The sequence below is a fragment of the Eubalaena glacialis genome, chromosome 11 (genome assembly GCF_028564815.1).
Source record: "Eubalaena glacialis isolate mEubGla1 chromosome 11, mEubGla1.1.hap2.+ XY, whole genome shotgun sequence".
NCBI classification, from domain to species: Eukaryota; Metazoa; Chordata; class Mammalia; order Artiodactyla; family Balaenidae; genus Eubalaena; species Eubalaena glacialis.
This window is the reverse complement of record NC_083726.1, coordinates 6,563,500-6,577,634: the sequence shown is the minus strand read 5'-3', so window position 1 is coordinate 6,577,634 and position 14,135 is coordinate 6,563,500. Positions and strand designations below refer to the sequence as shown.

General features: G+C 51.8%; 1 protein-coding gene across 4 annotated transcripts in view; it reads right to left on the bottom strand.

Moving 5' to 3' along the window:
- The window catches only part of PACSIN2 (protein kinase C and casein kinase substrate in neurons 2), a 133,813-nt gene that overhangs the window by 26,500 nt on the left and 93,178 nt on the right, over nucleotides 1-14,135 (bottom strand). The window lies entirely within an intron of this gene.

Below are 14,135 nucleotides of genomic sequence, written 5' to 3'. Positions count from 1 at the left end.
TCCCCACAGAGTTCCCTTGCACCTTCTTGCAGTCAATCTTCTCCCCACACAGCCCCTGGCAACCACTAACCTGATTTTTGTCCCGTTTTCACGATGTCCAGTGACGGGCTCCGTCACTTACCACAGCGCTTTCGCGACTGATCCACGTTGTTGCCTGTATCAGTAGTTCACTCCATTTTATTGCTAAGTTGTATTCTATCATATGGACACACCACAATTTGTTTACCCTTTCATCCTGTTTAAGGACATTTGGGTTGTTTTTGGTTTGGGGCAATTATAAATAAAGAAGATATCAACATTTCCTATAGGTCTTTGTGTGGACATATGTCTTCATTTCTCTTGGGTAAATACCTAGAAGTGGAATTGCTATATGGTTAAGTGTATGTCTAACTTTATAAGACAAAGTGGCTATACCGCTTTGCATTCCCATCAGCAGTGTATGAGAGTTTTAATTGCTCTGCATTCTCACTAGCACTTGGTATTATCAGGTTTTTAAAAAAAATTATTTCAGCCATTTAGTATATAGCAACATCTCATTGTGATTTCAATTTGCATTTTCTTAGTGTCTAATGATACTGGGCATCTTTTCTTGTTCCCATTTGCCATCCATGTGTCTTCTTTGGTAGAGTGTATTCTCTTTTTTAAAACTGAGGTATAATGACTGTTTTTTAAAATCCAAGAAAAATTAATTTCAAATATATGATAAACTGATAATACATTAAAGTCAGGACATACATGGTTAGCTATTTCTGCTCTATCAGTTTTGTAATTAAAAAGCTTCTCTCTTGCTTCTCAAAATACTAGCTTGTTTTGAGATGGCCAAATGACAGATAACTTTAGGTAGGAATTGAAAATAAACAAGCTTTCTTCCAATCCTTATTATCAATTGATTTGTTCATAAAATGCCCATTTTAAAAACTAGGTCTGAAGCCATCTATGTTCCTAACTTCCTTTAAATTCAGACTCACCCCCTCAGATACCAAGATGCTAAAGACAGATGTTCAACATGCAAGTGCCTGGGTGCAAGGTGGGGGTACCCCTATTCTCCCCTCAGGAACCCACCTGGCCGAAGGGCCAGGGGTGGGGCAGGTATACTAGAGGCAACAACCAGACTGAATTTTCAAGGACAAGGGGACAGATTAAAGGTGAGGTGAGGGAAATGATTCCCGGCAGAGACAATGCTGGCAAAATGAAGAAGGTGTGACAGCATGGAGACCTGGCTCTGGGAGAAGTCCATCAGGAACAGAACGTGGACCACAGAATGCAGGGGGGTGACTAGAGACTTAGCTGGGCGCTGGGTACAGCAAGTGGTGTGCGAGGTGAGGTCAGTGAGATGGTGAAGAATCTTGAGGGTCAGGCCTTCATCTGAAAGGGCGCTGTGCTCAGGGAACGGTGGGGTTCAGGAAGGTGAAGCCCCTGGAGGGGAGGTATGAGTAGCCTGCTGACTCTGGGGCACAGCAGTGGGGAGGAGAGCAGGAAAGCAGGAAAAAGGAACTGCGCTGTCCTCCGGGTGGCACATGGGGCCGGCACAGAGGTAGCAGGACCCCAACTCCCAGGCACCTGGGGGGGTGGGGGGGTGGCTCCTGCAGGCTGGACCTATCAGGTGGAGAGAGCGGAGTCCTCCTCCTTTCCAGAGTCCTCCAGAAACCAGTCTCCCGCCTCCCTCCACCCAATCACCAAGAGGCCTGCCTTGGGCTCACCAGGAGCCCGACCAGTCCTGCCGTCCTCCCGGGAATCTGAGTCGCTCTACCCCTTTCTACCCTCAGTGCCCTTCACCTGGGCCCAGAGGCCCCTTGCTGCCCGCCGTCTTCCCGGCTGCCTGTGAGTCTGGATCTCATCATTCCTCTGGCTTTCCTCTGCCCCAGGCCCTGAGAATCCAGCGTCACACAAGCCTTGGTTTCAGTCAGCTAAGACAAGTCTGGGGCTGGAGTTGCAGACATCCCCTGGCAGAAACTGCGTAATCAGGAATCAGAGCAGAGACAGTGGGCTCTGCCTAAAAACCAGCAGGTTTATAATTACAGGGCTGCTGGGAAGGACTGTTCAAACAGGTCGCACCAGTTCCTCATTTATCCTCTGGGTGTAAACAGTCTGGAACTGCCTTTCACAAGGACGCTGGAGAATGTTTGCTTCTCCGACTTTACAGCCTACTTACCTTGGCCAACTCCATTCTGTGGAACACAGTGGCCAAAGGCAACAGGAAAGCTGGAGGATTTCCGCAGGTCAGTGGGACCCCTGGGATCCCAGGTGGATGAGAGGGAGTGCGAATGCGGACGTGCAGCTCCTCCCACCTGTTGGCCCCCAGTGCCAGTGCTGGGCCCCAGTGCCAGCTCAGTTACCATTACCTCTGTGAACTGCGGGCTCAGGTCAGAGAACCTATGGGGTCACCTCACGTACATCTTCCATGTTATTCCTTTTACCCTTCTCTTTGGTTGGTGACCATCGAGCCCATCTTGCAGACAAATTGCGTGATTACAACCGAAGTCCCAGGGTGAAACCAGTGGCCCAGGTGAGAAGGGAACTGGCAGGGACACCCCAAAGCTCACGCTCTCCCACCCCGTGCTGCCTTGGCCCTGAGGCACGAGCCTCTTCCCTCCAGTGGCTCATCTCAACATCACAAAGAATCCCTGTGGACTCTGGATGTCCTCAGGAACCCCAGTGAGCTTCTGGCTGTCTCACTCTGACTTGATGCACAACACAGAGGGTGCTCCTAGGCCTGCGGCCCGGACCACCCTGCCCTCCCCTAGCCAGCCCCTCTGCCCATGCTGCCCCCAGACGGCCTCACTGCCCACCGTCCCGGGCCTGGGCAGACCAGAGCCCGCAGCACACAAGACACCAACCCCACGCACCTTCCGATGGTGCCGCAAAAGCATGCACCTTTGTCTTTCTTCACCGTTCTTTCTCGACTGCCTTCCACTCACTGGGTCTTGTCAGGCACTCAATAAAAATGTGAAAGGTAAAACCATAAAGCGACTCGAAGAAAATGTAGGCAAATATCTTTGTGACTTAGGGCAGGGCAGGATTCCTTAAACAAAATTTCAAAAGTAAAAGCCATAAGGTTACGTACACACACATCCGTGTGTGTGTGTGTGTGTGTAAATAAATTTTATTACTTCAAAAATTATGGATTTCTGTTCAGAAACCAATAACAAGGACAAAGTTAACAGATTCAAATACTGTCTATTAATCTGTCTAAATTGTCTAAATTGACAAGGGACTAAAATCTGGAATATCCCAGGAAATCCTACATATCAACATGAAAGAGAGGCCCCCGGGGAAGACGGGCAAAGGTATGAAGTGGTAACTTCAGAGAGAAGTGGAAGTCCATGGGGCTAAAGGCCTAGGCGAGATGCTCACGCTCGTGGGACTGCCCATGAGAGCAGCAAGGTAGCTCTTTACCTGTACAGACTGGCACACTGTAGAGAGCGGGAAATGCCAAGTGTGGGGCGGAGCTGGGCACACAGGACCCCTTCTGAATACAATGGTGGAAACCAGCCTGGGGCAAGCCTGTGAGAGCCGGGCAGTAATTAAGTCACTAAGCATACACATGCCCTAGGAGGACCCAGCCACGTGGCTCCGGAGTTTTATCCCCATAGATATGTTGGCTCGGGTCACAGGGCACGTAGGGGTCTCCTCCTTGGGGAATGCATGGGTGAATGTGGGGGGCACCCCAGTGTGGCAGCAAGAAGGAAGTGCAGGACTGTGTAGACACCGCAATGGAACAGACCTCACACACAGTGCAGAGAGGAGAAAAAGAAACAGAACGGCAGGGCACAGGATGCCTTGATGTGAATTAAAAATAGCTGCACATGAAGCAAGGGTACAAAGTTTACAAGAACACACATTCACAAAAGCCATAATATTAGAAAGGGGGAGAGATTAGGTGCCAAAAGCAGGGAAAGAAATGGAGAAGGAGGTGGTGCTGAACGAGTCCCGTCCTACCTGCCCCAGTTTCAGCTCTCTGCTAAGGCTCAGCTGGTCTTCCCCACAGAGGCTTCCCTGACACCGCCTGCCATCCCTGCCGGACCACCAAGAGGGCGGGCCTGGATCGCCTGCACTAGCAGACAGGCGACACCAATTCCCCACCATGGGGTCCTGCTGGCTGGCCCACCTGGGGGCCACGAGGGCCCTTCCAAACACTGTCCCCATGCCCCGCAGTCGTAGCTTGTTCCACATGGGTCACAACTGTGCATGTTAGCCTCCCTGCCCTAGCTGGACTGCAAACCACTTGGTAACAGGCGCCACACACAGAGTTTCTTCATCAGTGGCAGCATCATAATAGAGCACACCTACACTTTGCCAGGCAGCGTGCTCACAGCTCTACATGCAACCTCATTTAATCCTGTAATGATCCCAGCCAGGAGGATTTTACAGAATAGGAAACAGGTTTGAAGAGGCAAAGTCACCCATAATCATGCAGCCAAAAGGAGGCAGACCCCACCTTCTAGAACCTTCCTCAGGCTGAGAATAGAGAGCATGTAGAATGAAGACTTAACGGGCCCATATCAGGTGATGTGTATGTTTCCAACCAGCCCTGCAGGTTCCAGGAAAGGCCACAGAGTTCAGGACTGTGAGGCAGTATATGAGCCCCACTCCTGAACCCCCCTACTCCTCTTTGTGCCGGTGAGGCTCATGCCGGGACCCCCAAACCTGTAAACTACTAAGACCGCTTGACAGAGATGACCTTGACTTTACACTCAGAATGCTCATGCTCGTTAACCTGTGACTCTGAAGTCCCAAGCCCCAGAGCTGCTCCCTCTACACCCTGGAGAGGCAGGTCCGAGAGTGAGCCAGCTGTGCCGAGCTGACCGGACAAGAAGGAAAAGCCGCTGGTGGTGCCCCTCCAGGCATGTGCACAGAGTCAGAGACCAACATTCTGTCCAAAGCTGCTACAGTATGCCCAGAGGCTCCAGGAGCTTCTCAATCAGCCTGAAAGATAAGGATGAAAGACAAGCCTGAAGAGGTGGCCATCAGCCCCTGGCCCTCTCTGATGAGGCCGCCTTCCCTCTACCCCCTCTCACGAGGGGAGCAGCAAAGAGCTGGCCCTGCCCTGAAAGAAATGACCAGGTCTCTCTGCCTGCGTTTCTATCCCTTCAGCTGTACGGTGGATTTTGTGAGGACGTATGCACTGGTAAGTTCACAGCATAGGGTGGGTTTCTTCCCAGTCAGACGTGCTCTTAGCCTGGGGCAGCCATCACTTGACAAGACCTGGCCATTTCTTCATCTTGTCCCTCCAGACACAAAATGAAGAGAGGGGACAGGAATAGGTGACCTCCAAGGGACCTTCACAATTCCAGGTAGCTGGCTGGCTACCTCCCGAAGCACTCAGAACTCTGTTTTTGAGGGTCTGGCAACACCCTCTTGCCACTCACAAATAAGGGGTGAACACCTACTGTGTGCCAAGGACTATGCAAGGGACTAGGGATGCAATGGTGAACAAACTGTCATCATCCCTACCTCTGTGGGACTTCGGTCAAGTAACAGTTACAGACGGTGACAAGTCCTGGAAGGAACACTCCAGGAGATCGGGGCTGCCTGGAGGAAACGATGTTTGAGGTAAGAGCCGAGGGACCTCTGGGGCAAGGCCACTTTCTGAAGGCTTGAGGCAGCATGTTGAGGCCCACAGAGCATGAGCTATATGCGATGCCACCCCCTCTGTGCAGGTCCCCCCTCCCCAGCAGCTCATCCCTCCCTGTTACTTTTGCCGCGATGTCTGCTGTCACATGCAAAATGTGGTAACATATGGGTTTTGAGGGCAAGGACTGTGCCTTTATTCTTCTCCATCCACCATGCCAGGCACACAGAGGGCACCCTGTAATATCTTCTCAATGCTCGAATGATGCTGGGAGCAGAGATTCCGTTCTATATAGACAGGAGGGGGCTGAGAAGTTGCTGAGTACCCAGCTAGAGGCACAGGCAATGAAATAAGTCACGATCCTTTATTTATTGAGTTCTTAATCCAGTGAGTCCCTTGAGCTCTCCCCACAAAAGCTAAAAAGGATCACCTCTCAGCACATCATCAGATATTAACTCCACAGATGACAAGTAAGCAACTAACACTTCTGCCAAGCACAAACCAGCAGGAGAGCCTCGCAGTTCCTTCATTGCACCTGCACGGCTTTCAGTCAAATTCCAGTTCCCAGTCAGTTTATCTCCACGTCCCGCCATGTCCACGCAGGCCGAGAGGGCTCCAGGACTGGGCCTTTCAGTGCCACTACTTCCCCACCCGCATTCCCTGCGGAGTGCACAGCAGAGGCCATATCCATACACACCAGCAGGGCCTCCCGTCTCAGGCACCCTTCTTCAATCCATCCCAACCCCTACTCTGAACCTCCCTTTCCAAACAAGGGGTCACAATCGATCTTAAGGTTGTAAAATCTGTGATGTGCTTGAAAGGACCAAGGAGTAAGGCGTATCCTTGGAGAACCATGAACTCTGTGCCTTGCTCTCAAACTGGGCTCTGGCAGTCCTCGTTTCTACAGGATTCCACTTCCAGTTCTCCAACCTACCTTCCAGCTCACCCACCATCGGGCTCCCAATTCGTCCTGCACTGGAGCAGAAGGTCTAGGATCTCCTCACCTCAGTGCTCCCCTGAACCTGACCTCACCGGGCTCCCCATTCTCGAAACAGGGTAATGCAGTTTACCTGGCAGGGCCCCAAGAGGGTTAGACATCAGGCTCCTTGCCGGCCTGCTGCTGCTGTCGTTTATTTACAGCCTCAGTTTCCAGCCACCTTGAGCCTGACCTGTGTGCTGACCCAAACTAGTCCTGTCACTGCCCCGGGCCTCACTCAGTCCCAACTCCTGGTTTTCAGATCTCACTCCCAACACTTACCAGCCCTATCCCCTATTCCTGGAATTTGTATTCATCAAGTAGGAGGGTGAAGAAATTGTGGCTCATCACCCTTGCTGTTTGAGAGTTTTAAAGCACAAATCCCAAACTTCAACAATGTTAAAAATAACTGCATTATCAATCTTTAATCTAAATGTTCAAAATGACAAGCTGAAAAATGGATGAAATGGAAAGTGAGAAATTCCAGTTCTCAGATCTAACTCAAAGCAGAACACATAATAACGTACAGAGGAAGGATGTGTTTAAACAAAGTTATTTTAGGCCTGAACTCCTCCTCAACACTGGTCAGCCAGGCTCACCGTGCTCTGCCCTCTCGGCACACGTTGCTCAGATGTCAGGATAAAGGCCCAGCGACGCCTGGGGACTTGTTCCTGAGCACAGCACATGCCCCACCTGTGAGCCACTGCCCTGAAGACCCTGCCCTGGAGCGCCCAGTCTCCCTGGCATGAGTGTACGTGCACACGCTCATGCTTCAGCCAAGCGTCCGGGAAGCAGCCTGAGCACACGGCTGCCTGGTGACCAGGTCGCTGCCCCTCTTATTCCCCCTCATGCTCCAGTAGGTGCTGCATGAGTGGCACCTCCTCGCTCTAAGGGCTGCTGCCAACCCTGACAGTGAGATAAGTTCCGGCTCTGTTAAGTAAGGGCTCGCTGAAGAACAAGCCGCTTTTGGCAGAAACTCTAACAGAGAAAGGAGGCAGGGATGGTTAGAGAGATTTCTGAAACTGGTGAACCCCTGGGGTAAAAAGCCAAAAGACCTAGTGTGGAAATCATCAGATTGGAAAAGTGGGAATAAATAGCACTTCCTCCAGGGAGCACCCCACTTCCACCATGTCCACCCCCTCCCCAGCTTGCGGCTTCCACAGCGCCCCGCCCCTCCCCCAGCTCCCTGGTTGAACCTTCCTGACTCCTGTTAAAAAAGGAAACCCTCCGCCCCAGGACTCGAGCGCCTCCGCCCCATCTCCGTGCCTGGGCCCCTCAGCACCAGGCCCACCGTACGCACCCACACATTGTATAAAGGTGTCTCAGTGCAGCCAGGCCACCACAGGCTAACTGAGCGCTCAGGACTTCTCCAGTTCTAAAACCATGCATTTCTATTTGTTACTGAGTAGAAATGGAAAACGTTTTCTCCTACAGGGCTTACACAGGTTACTTTGACATCACTGAAATCAAGAGAGAAAATAAAAATCTATCTTCAGAGAATAAGCTTGACAGCAAAACATCTTGAGTGTTCGACTCTCTCAAGGCGAGAGCTGAGCGGCTCGCTACCTGGCATCTAGAACAGCGGCATTTAGGCAGGGGAGGGGCAGGCCTGCACGGACCAGGGGAAAGGCCACCTGATTCGCCCGTCTTCGCCTGTCTCCACGGGTGCGACGCTCACGCGTGAAGAGGTGACGCTTTGAGACCACTCGGGCTCGGAGCCATTCAGACCCTGGCACTGCTGGTGTTGTCTGTTAATTCTCACAGCCATCCTGGGAAGTAGGAATTAGCAATGCCGTGTTCGCGCCTAGGACACTGAGCAGGTTACTTCTCTTCCCTGAATCCTCAGGGTCACACACTAAGAGACGCTGGCACCGGCCTTGAACCCAGACAGGATGCGACTTCCTCACGCCGAAGCAGAGGCATTTAAGTACGTGGCGGTCACTGCAAAGGAATACCTCTCTTCTATAAGGAGCTCCCAGGAGGCTGAGAGCAGAGGCAGGAGAGCAGTTCTAGAGAGCAGGTGCTTGGGCCCAAATCCCAGCTCCACCCACTGCTAGCACCATCAGACCACCCGAGCCTCAGCTGCCCCACCTGTAAAGTGGAGCTCACAATCGCAGAGGCAGTGAAGAGGACTGAGAGCACCCATGTGAAGCAGCGTAGGTGCCTGGCACAGAGCAAGTGTGCAATAAATGCTAGCCGCTATCACCGGTTTTCATTGCTAAACTTCTTGTTGTGGGTTAACATTCCCACAGAGAGTACACAGACCCTCGCAGAGAGCTTATGGGCACCCAGCTCCATGACTTGGCAGCACGTACACACCCATGCATGGGGTACAAGGGGCGGCAAAAGTCACTGCTCTCCTGGAGCCACGCCTGACATGGCGCAGTCCCCCCGCTCAGGAGGGAGGGCCCTCTTCCACAGCCTCACAGCATTTGCCAGATGTAAAAGTCACTTTTGTCTGTTTATTCATGCTGCACCCTCAAGGCCTAGAATAGGATCTGGCACATAGTGGGTGCTCTGTAGGTGTTTACTGAAATAATGATTTCTGTTCAGTATTATGGCTATTTGCATACGTATTTTAATTCCAAATATTTGTTTGTAAGCTTCTTATGAGCAGGGCATATCTTATTACCCAGCATTAAACCTTATCCTTTCTCTGATTCACCTGTACGTTCAATCAACAATCATTTAGTGTGTCAAGCACTGTGCTAAGTATCAGATTCCCAGGAAAGAATCACGTCTTTGCCCCTAGGGAGTTCACAGCCTAGAGGGAGAAGCAAACGGTACAGCATGCTAGGCAGGCACGCGCGAAGGCTGCCTAGTCCTGCCAGGGAGGACCAGGGAAGGTTGCCCGGAGGAGGGGCTCCCCGGGAAAGAAATGGAGGTCAGGCTGGAGAAAAGACCACTGCCCTCAGCCCCCACCCTCCCAGGCAGGGAGACAGCTTTTGGTGGATGGGAGCCTGGTGGGGCTCTGCTTGGCTGGAGCCCAGGGCAGAGCTCCTTAGGAAGGGCCAGGTGTCCAGCAGCTGCCAGCACATGCTCAAGTCTTAGGCATGCTAAAGAGTGCGGCTTTACTTTGAAGGTGATGCAGAAAAGTGAAGCTTCCTACCCGGGGCAGGGAGTTGCACAGGTTTGCTTTTCTGGATGGGCTACCCTGGTTGCAGGGTAGAGAACAGATGGAACATGGCACAGGGGAGGCTAGTGCCCTAATGCTTGGTCATGGTTCAGCAAATACTAGTTTGCTTGAAAGAATGAATTAACGGTTCTATTTAGAAACTTTAGTGAAATAAAGGTAAGCCACCAGCCTGCTGGGAGCTGTGTTCAAGTGCTGTGGAATAGTGATAAGGCTGACACACCCACAGTAAGGCTGCCATGCAGAGAAGTCCATCCAGATCTGTGTATGTGGGAGGTGGCTGGAGAACACATGGGATGGACCACTGCTGCTGAGAGGCAAGGTGAGTTACTTTCATACACCTCGTGCTTCCACTCACGGCACCCACCCAACCGCCCATGACTGCCCGCCACTAAAAATGTTGGCTCTGGGGTCCCAAGACTGTGCCCTCATTTTGGGACCCCAGGACTCAGCCCAGGGCCTGGATCGTGGCAGGTGCCAAATAAGGCTTTATGGAATCCATGAATAGGGGGCAGCAGCATCTTCTAAATATGTTACCTACAAAATTGGTCTAAAAGGATGGGAAAAGTACACACCATTCCACACTGATGGCTTTCCAGACGAAACACTGATGCACATGGAGATGTTCTCATGTGATGTGCTGTGTCCACAGTGCTCGAGTCTGAGAGGACCCTGCAGCGAGAGCCTTCTCTGAAGGAGACGGCAAATACTAGTCACGTGCCAACTCATTAGGGCTAACATTCCCAGAACATTTTACAGCAAGATATTTATGTCCTCTTCATCTCCAAAATATCCTTCTCCTCAAAGGCTCCTTGTGCCCACAGAGAGTGCAGTACAGGCCAGCCCCAGCCTGGCTTCAGCCGGGGAGATCTGAGCTCTAATTGCACGTACCGCTGACAGTTGAACAGAGCTCCTGCCTCAGGGATGAGGCAGATGCAAGGCCCAGTTCCTGAAATCAGCAGTTTGCCCTCCCAGCCTGGCCCCAGGAGCCCTCAGAGATTCAGGCAGCAGCCCTCAGGCCTGCTGGGGCCAAACCCGTTGTCGTGTTCCCAGAGCCTACGAAGGGCAGAGGGGGGCCAGGCTCCCTAGGAAGCACTGGTAACACTTGAAAAGCACCATGGTCTGCAGCCTAGGCTCTCTCTGTACCCCAGCCCCCAGAGCCAAAGAGGAGACCCAGAAGGAGGGCCTGGAACTGAAGGACGTGGGGGACACCTGCAGGCTCCCCGCACGAGCCAGGACTTGCCAGAAGCGACCGAGCCACCCACGCCCCACTGGGGAGCCTGTGGGCAGGATGTGCCAGCCTCCAACTTCAGGTAACTGGTGGCTAAAGGAGTCATCCTCTTGGGGAACCACCTCCACTAGGCCTCGACCTACCTAATCCCACATGACTTCTCACCTCCAAAACAGACCCTTGGCTCCAAAGAGGTCAAGATCCTCAGTCCTCTGCAAGGCCATGCTCATTCCAACCTCCAGACGTTGCTCCAGACTAGAATGCTGTCCCTGCTCCCAACTCATAGCCCAGTCCCACCCACCCCACACATCTTCTCTGGTGATGCCAGCAGCAGACCCCTCTCCTCTGAATACCATGACCCTGAGAAGCAGAGCTGTGGCTTGGCCTCACTGCCCTCACTCTCCATGGAGGCCACCATCCTTTCTCCTCCCAACACCTTCACTGTGGGAATCAGATATCCAACCCTCTTCTCTTCTGAATCGTTTACTATGGTGTTGGGGATACAGAAAGTGTCCCCTCCAAATGCCCACTAAATACTTCTGGCTGATATTATGTCCCTGTGGGTAATCTCTCCTCCCAAGATCACTACTTGTTCACTCATTCATCTAGCAAACATCTGAGTGCTTAGTAAGTACCGATCCTGCCCATCTTCCATGCTACCTTTCCTGCCCCCCACCCTAGGGGGAGCCCTACCTCCCCGTTGCACCCCAGCAAATTCTGTAGCACCTCAAACAATGATCTGTCTCCTCCCTCAGGGAGCTTACCTCCAAATGTCACAGCCAAAGGCTCCTGGAGGGCAGGGCCATGTCCCTCCCGTGCAGGCACACAGCCAGCATGCAAAAGATGGTTCTGGAATGACCCACTTCAGTTAGCACCTTTTGGTGGGAAGGAGTAAAATTAAGCACAAAAGACTTTTCCACCTCGAGACCGCAAGGCTTTCTTTAGATTGTACAGCTCTGTGGGTCACACCAGTGAGAAGTGGCCTTCCATGGGAAAGAGGGAACCTGCTGGCAGCTTGGAGATGTGCACCTGGCAACGTGCGCCTAAGTTGCTCAGAGACGAGCAGGGCCAGTTCAGCCTGAGCAATCCAGGGCACATCCATCAGAGGAGGAGGAGGAGGGCGGCACTGCTGATTTATATGAGATGAAGAGTAATTTCAGGGACAGCATCACAAGATGAGCAGAGCCTGAAGAATCCTTAGGATTCTTCATACAAGAGATGTTCTTGTCTACCGACATCGCAGTTAAGAATTTAACAGGGTGCCTAAGGGTTTACATCAATGACAGGACTTGTTCAAGCTACTTGACTTAACATATGTTGACAATACACACTGGCAACTTTCACCTACTTTTTTCTTTTTTAACCACCAGCTGAAGACTTCTGTAATAGCACTATATTTAGCTACTTAATTTTTCCACAGCAGCTTCTGGCATCTGGGTAATTACGGCAATGCTGACCAACACACCCCAGAGGAACAGATTATATGTTGTGTGTGTGCTGATGGCCCCCCATCCCCCAGAGCAGAGGGACAGAGCTCCCAGCCAGCACCTGTCTTGAGGCCCGACACCACTTTACATGCCTTTGTTCCCTTAACTCTCACAATCCTAGGATGTGGGTACTGTTAGTATCCCCATTTTACAGATTGGGAAAGTGAGAAAAAGAAAAAAATACTTGCCTAAAGCCACACACACACAGTTAAGTGACAAGGCAGGGAGTCAAACCCAGGCCACTGGCTCCAAAGCCTGTGTCTGAACCTGTCCTTGTTGCCTCTCCTGGTCTATCCCTCACAAGGCCGTTCGTGTGCTCTAGCCTCTCCATACTACCACCTCGCTCAAGGCAGGCGCTGATGGCAACGTCACGACAGTTACCAAACAGAAAGTTTCCCCACGACTGTAAAGGATTCTGTCTATAGTTTCAGATCAGTGTTGAGAAGAACAGGAACCTGCATTTCTGAAGGCCAGCTTCACAGGAGCTCACAGGAAGTCTCTGCAGCCAGCGCCAGCTCCCCAAGTGCTTCTGCAATGCTGGCGAGGCCACAGCCTCCCCAGAGGACAGCAGGCAGAGCTTGCCTGCCTGTGAACCCAGGACTGCATATGGGACCAGAGGGGCAGTCCTGAATCCCAGCGATGTCCCAGAGGCACCTCCACACTGCATCTTGGAACTGCCTGTTCTGATCCATTTTTATCTAGTTTTACCACCGACCTTCCCTCACGCTGTGAGAATGCACCTGACTATGCCAGGGAGCTGCTGCTGCTGAGTGGCTGGGATGCGCCCGCGACTCCGTTGCTGCCCCGTCACTCTTGCTGCCTTCGGTGAAATGTTTCCCGGGCCACATGTGCCTCTCTGGCTACTGAAATTTGAGCTCCAGCCTGGACACCCACCAGGAAGGCTGCTACCAGCCATGGGGTAGGGACTCAGGCTGTCACATTTCCCCCTGGAACTCACAGGGCCTAGCACACAGGAGGTGCTCAATAAACACACACTTTTAATAAAACGAAGTATTCAGCTAAAAGTCAATAGTGACATTTCCCCCAATACCCAAAGAAGAAAAGTGTTGAGAGAATTTTGAGTCCATCTTTCTAAAACTTGGGCTCCTGTGATCACTTGTCTCTGTTAGACTATAATATCAGATGGGTGGCTTCCCTGGTGGCGCAGTGGTTAAGAATCCGCCTGCCAATGCAGGGGACACGTGTTCGAGCCCTGGTCCGGGAAGATCTCACATGCCACAGGGCAACTAAGCCCGTGCGCCACAACTACTGAGCCTGCGCTCTAGAGCCCGCGAGCCACAGCTACTGAAGCCTGTGCACCTAGAGCCCGTGCTCCGCAACAAGAGAAGCCACCGCAATGAGAAGCCCGCACACCGCAACGAAGAGTAGCCCCCTCTCACCGCAACTAGAGAAAGCCCGCGCGCACCAGTGAAGACCCAAAGCAGCCAAAAATAAATAAAATAAATAAATTTACAATATCAGATGGTATTTGATGTCAGACAAAATTATACACCTAATTAATCTAAGTTCATAAAACTAATGTATTTTAGTTTCCAGCAAACCCCAGGGCCTCACCCTCATCTTTTGCAGCACTTGAGCCTTTTGTGTCAGGAAAGCACCCACATGGCGCCGATGTCTCCATTCTTATTTCATCCTGGCAACCTCCCTCGAAGACCAGTATCATTTTCCCTCTTAGAGATGAAAACCCTGAAGCTCAGATTAGTCAAGCAACTTGC